Below are 11,336 nucleotides of genomic sequence, written 5' to 3'. Positions count from 1 at the left end.
GGGAAAATCACTAGCAGTAGCGGGAAGCGGATCCGGGTCCCCTGCATGAGGCCTGTTGCGCTGATCACTCTGCCACAGAGGCGGACATTTTTTTACTATTATATTAAAATTAAAATCATAGGTATCCATACATAGCACATTAAAATTAGTGGTGACAGTATGCTCTATTTGTGGGAAGGGGTCAGAGAGGCAGTAAACTCCCTTCGCACTGAAACTAGCATAGAGTCCGTAGTGCACCGTCAGACACCCGCGACGTCGATCGTTAAAATATTCGGGAAGCCGTTCCCGCCCCTCCTTCGCGGCGGCTGTTTTCAGCGCGTTTTAATTGCGTTATCGGCTGCTGGAACTTCTTTATGGCGTGGCGGCAGCTTGTGTACTGAAGGGCGAGCCGGGGGCGAGAGGCGGCCTGGGAAAGAGCGGCCTTTGTGTGTCGCAGCGGTTCCAAACTTGCTCTAAACGACTTTGATCCGCCGGCGGCCGGCGCTGAATAATGCACGGCCGCGAGCGGGGCTGGCCTGCGAGTCTCCGGGCGCCTTCCCAGTGCGCTGTGCGTTGCGGATCAGGTCTGAGGACCGCATGCAGGGCCAAAGTTGGCGTCAGAATTCTTGTTCTCGCGGTTAAAGAGAACCTCGGACTACGATGTCTAGTGCGATGTTCCACTCTTAGTGCCCTATAGCCAATCCCTGTTTCTTTTTCCGATGCCAGTGCGTCACTTGAGTCGGCTTTCGCTAGCGTTTCATGTAAATTACTGGAATATGAACAATAAACACACCTAAACGCATGATGTAGATACGTCATTAGTCACCGATTTGTCTCACTGAAGCCAGTTAACCGAGTTGCCGTCATGTGTACCACTTAGCAGCCACACATTGATTCAAATGACAGTTTTTCCTGAAAAATGCATATATATATCGACTTTCTGAATCCTGAGTTAACGTAATTTACCCACGTAATAGGTAACTTAAAGCGGACGTCCAATAAGTAATACAATACTTTTTTTTCGGCTAATTTCGCTTTAAAAATGGGCGATTTGTTGTGGGACATCGTGGAATATTCCCTCTTTAGTCCCTATAGTTTCATGAAGTTCCGATAGGTTACGGCGCCATACGTAGCCTTCAAAATGGCGTCTGTAACGGAGGTACGTTCCACGCAGAGTACTATCATTATTGAGTTCCTTTTGGCGGAAAACCAGAGCATCGCAGATGTTCACCGGTGCTTGGAGAATATCTACGGAGACCTGGCACTGAGTAAAAACTCTATAAGTCGTTGGGAGACAAGATCTCGCAAACCTGTCGGATCCACTGCGTGCAAGACGGCTGCGCGCAACTGTGACTCCTGCAATGTTGGAACGTGCGGACACTCTCACTAGAGGTGATCGCCGAATTACAACCAAACATCTCGCCGCACAACTGAACGTCCCTGTTGGCAGTGCTGACCCACACCCGTCCACCAATTTGGTTGCGCACGCTGGGTTCCTCGGCCGCCTAACAGAAGACCGTAACGACCAACGAAAGACCATTTGTGAAAAATTTCTTTCGCGTTATGAGGCTGACCGTGACAATTTTTTGTCGAATGCCGTCATAGACGATGAAACATGGGTTCATCACTTCGAACAGGAAGAAAAAAGTTCAAAGCTGCACCCACAGCCGTAAAGTCATCTGGGACTCCGAAGGGGTTATTCTGAGGTCCTCCCTCATGCTCCCTCAACGCGGAAGTGTATTGTGCTGCTCCCAGCAAAACTTCTCCATGATAACGCAAGGCCTCATACAAGTCTGCCCACTCGAGACAAGCTCACAATACTTCATCAGACTGTTCTTCCTCATCCACCATGCAGCCCGGATCTCACACCTTCCATGTGTTTAACCCAATGAAAGAGGCAGCAGGAAGCAGTTCGTGGATGATGGGGAAGTTGCTGTTGCAACAACGCGGCTCCGACGTCGCCCAGTAGAGTGGTAGCATGCGAGCGTACAGACCGTCCTAGTAAGGTGGCGTAATGCCGTCACATTGAACAGAGATTATGTTCAAAAATAGAGTTTTGTAGCCGAAAGAGTGGGGAATAACATTGTGTATTGGAATCCTGACTAAAACCAGCCTGTTTTCAGAAAAAAAGTGTTCCATTACTTACTGAACACCCCTCGTAGAAAACAGTAGTATGCCGAATATTCTCCCAAATATGCAAACCAAAAGCTGAATGTAACCTGGAATGTCATTACCTTGTGATGTGTGGAACTCTTTCGATACATCAAAATTAAACACACAACCAGTCTGTAGTTGCCACACACTTCTTTACTACAAACATATTGCTCTTACCAAATTAACAGTAGCAACGATAATAGAAAGGGGCTTGCCTCATATAACCACATATTTTTCAAAATTGTCTCAACCAAGTTTCATTAATTAAAACAATGTTCATAAAACCATCATTAATCAAATATGACTGAGTGAACTAAATCACACAAACTTCATGACTTAGATGGAACTTGGTTCAAATGGCTCTGAGCACTATGGGACTTAACTGCTGTGGTCATCAGTCCCCTATAGCTTAGAACTACTTAAACCTAACTAACCTAAGGACATCACACACATCCATGCCCGAAGCAGGATTCGAACCTGTGACCGGAGCGGTCGCACGGTTCCAAACTGTAGCGCCTAGAACCGCTCGGCCACTCCGGCCGGCTTAGATGGAACTGTTTTTCACATGACTCACATCAAAACTCCGACTACTTCCAACAGCTAAAGAATGCATTACGTCCAACAAACTCAGATCTTTCAAACTTTGCTTAACCAACTTTCATTAAATAAAACAACATTCATAAAACCACAATCAGCCAAATCTCAAACATGCTTCAATTAACATAGTAACTGGTTTTCATGTACCTCAGCACCCGGCTAAGAACATTAATCCACTTAAGTCCAATAAGCTCAGATCTTTCCACAATTCGTCTTAAAATTTCTGAAAAATTAACAGTATTGTAATACATTCAGTATAATAATAGCATATGAAATCGTTTTAACACGGGACCGCCCCAACTTTACGAGAAATTAGTGATGGACGCGAGCAAAGGGAAAGGTTCTAACAGATACAGGAGATGCACGGACCAGAAGGTGAAATAAAAATATACTCAACTTTGATCTTCAAGTAAGCTTGCGGAAAACCACAACGCTCCACCGGCAAGATGGAATTACCCCACGTTAACAACGTAACCATAGACACCGATCCAGGTCCTTAATTATCACTCTTCCATCGTGATACCCCGATCGGAGCTTCTCGCGTCGACCACCGTCAGTTATCTGAAACATAAACACATCAGCGGTAGACAGCATTCTGACGCAACAGATACAGAAGGATATTAACCCAACTAGTTATCAGTAAACCTTTAATTCTACGCGGCACAAACTAACGTTAAGCAGACTTAACATAAGTGACAGTGGGTCTTAATATTTGATTATACAACCTCTAAAACAACAAATAAAATATTAAAATAGAAAGGGAATCAGGGAAAATATTGCGGCCCGCTTCTGAACCACAGTCACAAACTTACGCACTGCTTGGTATGCATTAAACACGGCTTCATGTCTATTGGTTGTGCGTCACTAGTACTCCCTTAGCCGGCCGGTGTGGCCGAGCGTTTCTAGGCGCTTCAGTCTGGAACCGCGTGACCGCTACGGTCGCAGGTTCGAATCCTGCCTCGGGCACGGATGTGTGTGATGTCCTTAGGTTAGTTAGGTTTAATTAGTTCTAAGTTCTAGGCGACTGATGACCTGAGAAGTTAAGTCGCATAGTGCTCAGAGCCAACCGGTACTCCCTTAAATGCCGTCAAAATATCAGGCAGCAAGATCAAAGGTAACTGAAACAGCCAAGATAGTTTTCAGTGCACAGGGGTATTCAATTATCATGAACAAAACCCACCGATGAACACTTCAACGACTCCGGTTCATTAACTTTGAATTACATGCAATAGATACGAAGGAAATCTGTCCTTCACATACCCAAGAAACCCCAATCACCGTCAGCAGCGGATCTGCATTACAGCGGCTAAACACGCCGCAGCAACGGCCCACGTTCCTTCGTCGAACCCGCTCGGCCACTCGCCACGCTGCATACAGGTACAACGCCACACGGGACTGTCGCTGACACAGCTGATACCCGAACTGAAGACCAAAGACCCAGAAGCACGGCTCGGGAACTGTACTCCTCCAAGGCAGAATATGCGAACAGGGACGTACCGAGGGCGTGGCGAGATGGGCTCCCGCCAACGTCGGTGGCACACAGGGGGAACAAAACCTGACCGGAATAAAAATCCAGAAAGTGAGACGGTTGGAGTAGCAGCCGCGAGAGGCAAGTGAATTCTTCTGTCCCTCGTGTTCGTACTTTCTGCCTCGAAAATAAACCTTCCCCTCGGCTCGCGACTGAAAACTCACACCCAAGTCACAGTGTCATTTTGTCCAAGGAGTATCACAAAGAAACGACCATAACCGAAAAGATGTTGTTGTTAACATGGTTTAGTGGCAACAGTGCACATGGTTCGCACAGCTGTCACTTACATAGCTCCCTCATCTTCAGCAATCGTGTTCTTACTATTACTTCGCTACAGTACGAAGGGCATTCAATAAGTAATGCAGCACTTTTTTCCGAAAGCAGGTTGGTTTTATTCTGGATTAAAATACGCCATATTATTCCCCTCTCTTTCAGCTACAACCCAACGGCCTTGCCGCAGTGGTAACACCGGTTCCCGTCAGATCACCGAAGTTAAGCGCTGGCGGGCTGGGCTAGCACTTGGATGGGTGACCATTCGGTCTGCCGAGCGCTGTTGGCAAGCGGGATACACTCATCCCTTGTGAGGCAAACTGAGGAGCTACTTGATTGAGAAGTAGCGGCTCCAGTCTCGGAAACTCACCTACGGATGGGAGAGCGGTGTGCTGACCACATGCCCCTCCATATCCGTATCATGTGACGCCTGTGGGCTGAGGATGACACGGCGGACAGTCGTTACCTTTGGGCTTTCATGTCCTGTGCGGGAGGAGTTTCAGCTACAAAACCCTATTTTCTAACATTATCTTCTTTCAATGCGACAGCCTGTATGCTCGCATGGGCATACAGGTCGACGTCGGAGCCAGCGTCTTGCTGCTTCAATAACCTCCCCTTCATCCACGTATTGGTTCGCGCGGAATGCATCCTTCATTGGGCCAAACAGGTGGAAGTCGCAAGGTGCGAGATCCGGTCTGCATGGTGGATGATGAGGAACAGTCCAATGATTACGTGGGCTCCTCTTAGGTGCGCAAACTTGGGTGGGACCTTGCATTATCATGGAGAAAAGGACGTTGGTTTCCATTTTTGTGGCGAAGAACACACTGAAGTCGTCTCTTCAATTTCCTGTGAGTAGTACAATAGACTTCAGAGTTGATCGTTGCACTATGAGGGAGGACATCACGCAAAAGAAACCCTTCAGAGTCCCAGAAGACTGTCTCCATGGCTTTACCAGCTGAGGATGCGCCTTTGAATTTTTTCTTAGGAGGAGAGGTGGAGGGCACCAATCCATGGATTGCCGTTTTGTTTTCGGTTCGAAATGATGAACCGATGCTTTATCGTCTATGACGATGCTCGACAAAAAACGCGCATGTAAATCCGCACAGATGGTCCTTCGCTGCTCTTTATGGCGGCAAGGAACCGAGGGGGCACACATTTTTGAGTACCGCAGCTCGAGGAAGTGTGTGTCAGCACTATCAACAGACACGTCCCGTTGAGCAGCGAGGTGTTTGACTGCGATTCATCGCCGGCCGCTGTGGCCGAGCGGTTCTAGGCGCTCAATCTGGAACCGCGGTGCTGCTACGGTCACAGGTTCGAATCCTGCCTCGGGCATGGATGTGTGTGATGTCCTTAGGTTAGTTAGGTTTAAGTAGTTCTAAGTTCTAGGGGACTGATGACCTCAGATGTTAAGTCCCATAGTGCTTAGAGCCATTTGAGACTTTTTTGACAGTGATCCATCGAATCACCTTGAATGAGAGTGTTCGCATGTTCCAACATTGCAGGAGTCACAGCTGTGTGCGGCTGGCCGGCACGCGGGAGATAGGATGGGTTTGTGCGACTTCGTTGCGGTGATGACCTCGCCCAACGGCTCCCCGTGCTTTTGTCCTCTGCCACGTATCCGAAGACGGTCTGCAAGCACCTATGAATATCTGCAGTGCTCTGGTTTTCCTACAAAAGAAACTCAGTGATACCTCTCTGTATGGAACGCACCGCTGTTATCGGCACCATTTCGAAGGTTATACTTAGCACCGCCACCTATTGGAATTTGTTGCAACTATAGGGTTTGAAGCGGAAATATTCCACGATGTCCCATAACAAATTCTGCAGTTTTTCAGTCGAGACTGACCGAAAAGAAATGTGTTGCTTTAATTATTGAACACCGCTCGTATTGCAGGGTCCGAAAGTTTTGCGAGCAGTTGCTGGATCCAATATGCTGCTACACCGAATACTTCCAATTTCTTCCAAATGAAGACTGCCGGAAGACTCCACAGTGGAGGAAAAATGCAAAAAAGGTGAAAGGGGGATATTCACTACTTTTGCTGCTCCCAACTTCCGATTTGTACCATCTGCTGTGTAAGTAAACAATAATTCAATAATACGGCTTCGGAGGGTGAATAACTACGTTACTGGAGTTCTTGTGCGCATAGTCAACTACAAAGTCTTCATCTAAGTTGAACCCTCGAGTAAACAAATGTATGCTCTGCCGTTGGTCATCGGCTGCATTGTCACGCATTTGGTGTTGTGAGGCCACTGTTATTTTTACATGTTTCACGCGACCAACACCAGCATCAGCCTTATTTATGTGTTTGTTATTTTGATGTTATCAAAAATGGTTCAAATGGCTCTGAGCACTATGGGACTTAACTTCTGAGATCATCAGTCCCCTAGAACTTAAACCTAACTAACCTAAGGACATCACACACATCCATGCCCGAGGCAGGATTCGAACCTGCGACCGTAGCGGTCGCGCGACCCCAGACAGTAGCGCCTAGAACCGCTCGGCCATTTCGGCCGGCTTCAAAGAATAGCTTTGAGGTTATTTAACAAAAGGTCATTGACTGCAACAGGTTGTGAGCGTAGTTTCAACAGTCACAAGATCTGCAAAATTTGCAGAAAGGTAATTTTAAAGGGGCCGAGGAGGGGAAGGAGGCGAGGACATATCTTTGACAGTGTTGCTAAGGGCGCAGGATTAGTTCGGTACGACACTGTATATGTGCAATTACCCATTTTTGTACACAGAAGGTCAACTTAAGCTTAAATAAAACATTCTGACTAATTACCGGTTGAATGAAACCCATACCACTAGATTCAAAGTGGCAGAATGTGCAGAAATCAACTTCGGAAGAGCCGGTAATGAACATACTGAGAATCTTAAGCATCGATGAACACTACTTTGGCGCTCACTGACGACCTGGAAAACTTAAATTCTGTGAGATGTTCTTGAACAAAGAACTTAACTAACCTGTCAGGCTCAGCACAGCCCATACGTAGGACGACCTTGCGCCGTAGGCAATACTGCTAAGCCGCGCTACATCAGCTGCTGACGAGGCAGGCTGGCACTAACCTGCAACTAACCTTCCGCTACAGCAGATGCCCAGCTGCGAGAAGGTTTTGGAGGAGTGTGAATCGCATGAGAAAGGGCGTAGCATTAGTAAAGGCAAACCCGATCAAGTGCGGTTCTATAGATGTATGTGACGACAGATTTGACTGTGGCAATATCAGGGTATGGACCATCTCCAGACCTGTCGTAAGTGTCCCACTAAAGGTACCTTTGATTAATAATGGCAGGGAAGCAAGTACTCGGATTGCGGGTATCCTCTGGTGGAGGATGCAGTTCTCCATGAGTCAGATACTTTTCGTAGGTAGCAGAGTACCTGTATTAATTTTCTACGAGCTCGAGACCTCTCCTGGCAGTGACTGGAAAATGAACCTCAACCCACAGAACGGCAGCAGCGACGCATTGCAACTGGACACCGTGCACTGTCAGGCTCAGCACAGCCCATACGTAGGACGACCTTGCGCCGTAGGCAATACTGCTAAGCCGCGCTACATCAGCTGCTGACGAGGCAGGCTGGCACGGCCTGCTGCGTGCGAGAGGGCTATCTGTGTGAGGCTCCAGGCCGTGGGACGTGACAGCCACGGGCGTCCAGGGATCGAACCCCAGACTGGCGGCTGGCTGGGAGGGCCTCAGTTCGACAACCCACCCATCACCTGGCGGCACTTCCAGGACGATGGCAGAGTGGCGGCGACCTCGAGGCAGAGGCCGGCACGGCGGTGGTTGACGACTTTATGACTTAATGACTCATCCGATGACCAGGCTGGCCGGACGGCCAGTATTTACACGCGGCACACCGGCTCTGTTGAGGTGATGCAGCTGCTAAAGTTATGTTTGCCACATACCGATGTGTTCCTGATTACGACAAGCTCCTGGCCACTGGCTGGTGACGCAAGTGGCCCCCTTTACAACAAGGAACTGAGTCTTTACACATGGATGCAGTGGACATAGCACAATTTTGTACTGTAAAACTCCGCCACGAAAAAGTAAATAAGTGTGGGGCCATTTATAGATAACCTCACTCGACTGCGCACGTACAGATGAATCGTAAAGCCTTTACAGGTGGCGCAGTGATCGAGTCACTTGCTCAACTGTGCGCTCTGCCTCTACGTGAGCATGAAGAAGTAGTCTTCACTGAGAAATTTATGTTTGAAGCGGACATTGTACATAAACATGGTTAAATGAAAGGACAGAGTGGCAAGAAGGGGGTAATTGTATTTAGCCCTGCCCATAGTCATACGATGTGTGAAATTGATATACTTGTTGGTGTTTGTTGGTGGACTGCTACAAGCTCTGCTGAAACATGACGTCAAAATTGTGGTCGGAAAAAGATCGTGGTCTGAGAGAGACCGGAGAAGCGTTTCACTGCTTGTGAATTAAAATCGCTTTCAAACCTCACAGGAACTGCTGCAGGCGGTGAATTAAGGTCCATCCCCACCGGTTTGCGAGAGAACACTGCAACGGGAAATGCATGCAGTGAGTGTTTGGAGTCGACCACCTGGCGAGAGGCCATTGCTCGCACCGGTATTTAAAGCTGCACATCTTCAGTGGGCAAAAAATCATCGAAAGTGGACAGTAGGTGACTGGCGGAACGTGACATGGTCTGATGAATCACATTTTACCCTATGTCCAAATGACGCACGTTGTCGAGTGCACCTAAGGCCAAATAAAGCGTTTCATCCTGAATGTGTGCAACCTTAGGCTCAAGCGAGAGGTGGGTCAGTGAAGTGTTGGGAGCGTTTTTCTTGTCATGAATTGGGCCCACTCGCTAATGTGACGACTAATATGAACCAGCATGTTTATTTAAACATTCTGAATGATCAGGTGTTGCCTTTCACTCAATGATGAGTATGCTATTAGTATCCCTATTTTTCAAAACGACAACAGCAGAGTTCATCAGACAGAAAGAATATGTAACTGATTTTCTGAACGCTCACCGTCGCTGTTACATCTCAATTGGCTTCCAAACTTACCTGACTTGAACCCCGTGGAAAATTTTTGGGACATGCAACTTGGTTGAACTGCACTATCAGATCCTTATCGCCGGCCGCGGTGACCGTGCGGTTCTAGGCGCTACAGTCTGGAACCGAGCGACCGCTACGGTCGCAGGTTCGAATCCTGCCTCGGGCATGGATGTGTGTGCTGTCCTTAGGTTAGTTAGGTTTAATTAGTTCTAAGTTCTAGGCGACTGATGACCTGAGAAGTTAAGTCGCATAGTGCTCAGAGCCTTTTGAGATCCTTATCTATTGGCTTAACCTGGATGCAACGTACCAGCACGACCTTGTGGACTCATTTTCTAACCGAATCCAGGCGGTTATCAAGTCCAGGGGCGGTATTGTACGACACTGACTTATTCTTGTAATGATTCGTCTAAAGGAGACAATTTTTTTTTATCCAGTGAGCTCAGTGATAACACGCGGACCATTTCTAAAGTTGTCGGTACCGTAATATAGAATTGAAAGAAATAATTTAGTTTACAAAAATCTTTACAAGCCTTCAACATAATCGCCCTTCTCGCTTTTGACAGCCTCTCAACGATTTGGCAGCTTCTGTATTTCGGATAGGGTATCTTCATTGTTGATCTGTCTGATTGCTTGGGTCACCTCACTGGAACTTCACCATTGTGACGACTGAGATCGGTTCAGGCTCAAAATCTCGCGTTCAGGTTTCAACAAGTGCAAAAACTGTTTTCGGAAACTGTTCTTCTGTTCGATAATGTTCAGGCAATTCTTCTGCGATTCTTTTGCGGCCTGCTTTCTGCTGCTCACTAAGGTCATGCGGAACACATCTGGCAGCAATTCGTCTCATCTTTAACGTTTCATTTGTGATACTGTAAACTGAAGTGACAGACATTCTGGTCTCATATGTAATTTCCCCGCGTGTTTTTCATCGATCCTCTCTCAAAATATCATTAACAATAACCTGAGAAGTTTAGTCTGTTTAGTTGATGACCTTCCACTTCTTAACTTGTCCTCAGTGCTCCTCCGATCTTCCGGAAAACGAGCAGACAACAGTGATACTGTTCTGCGATCCATTACACTATTCCCACACACCGCTCTCAAAGCGTTGTAAATTTCCGTTCCGTTCTTTCCAATTAGGGATTCGATTTTGTTGTGGGAACGCTGGTCACTACTTGTAATCCGACCTGAGTCGGTTTCAGCTTCCATTTTAAAACTGAGTTAGCGACGACACACCCACGCGAACCAGCAATCTCATATACGGCCATCACGCCAAAAGTCTCGCTCATAACTGACATGAATTTCAACTTGATCACGCCACTGTTATGATCGCGCATGCGCAGCGTGCAGCACTTTTGAAATGACCCTTGTAAATGGGGAACGTCACGGAGATGCTCATCGTACCCCAGTGGCAGACGCTACAGGAGAACATCGTGGAGAGGATAACTGGTTAAAGTCCTAATAGCATATATTTAAAGAAGAATTAGGATGCGTATTACTTCCTCATAGATACATCTCACGAGAGGACAACGACGAGAAATAAGACAAATTAGAGCTCCTACGGTGTCTTACCACCAGTCGTTCTTCCCGCGCAGTATTAAAGAATGGGACAGTAGAGGGGGGGGGGGGGAGGGGGGGGTGTACCAGACGTGACCTCCTTCACGTGACCTAGGGCGCCTAGGGAGTGTGGATGTAGGTGTAAAATAGTTCCAGTGAGATCCAAGGTGCTTGGCTGAACGCCAGTAAAAACTGTCCCGGATAGCGTGGTAGAGCACACACCGTCTGCAGTACATTT

At 47.4% G+C, this 11,336-nt stretch overlaps 1 pseudogene; it reads left to right on the top strand.

Moving 5' to 3' along the window:
- Positions 1-4,699: 4,699 nt before the first annotated feature.
- LOC124597631 lies at positions 4,700-4,817 on the top strand (annotated as a pseudogene).
- The last annotated feature ends 6,519 nt before the right edge of the window (positions 4,818-11,336 follow it).

The sequence above is a fragment of the Schistocerca americana genome, chromosome 2, assembly GCF_021461395.2.
Source record: "Schistocerca americana isolate TAMUIC-IGC-003095 chromosome 2, iqSchAmer2.1, whole genome shotgun sequence".
NCBI lineage: Eukaryota > Metazoa > Arthropoda > Insecta > Orthoptera > Acrididae > Schistocerca > Schistocerca americana.
Note: the sequence above shows the minus strand (reverse complement) of the source record. Positions and strands in the feature narration are given on the sequence as shown.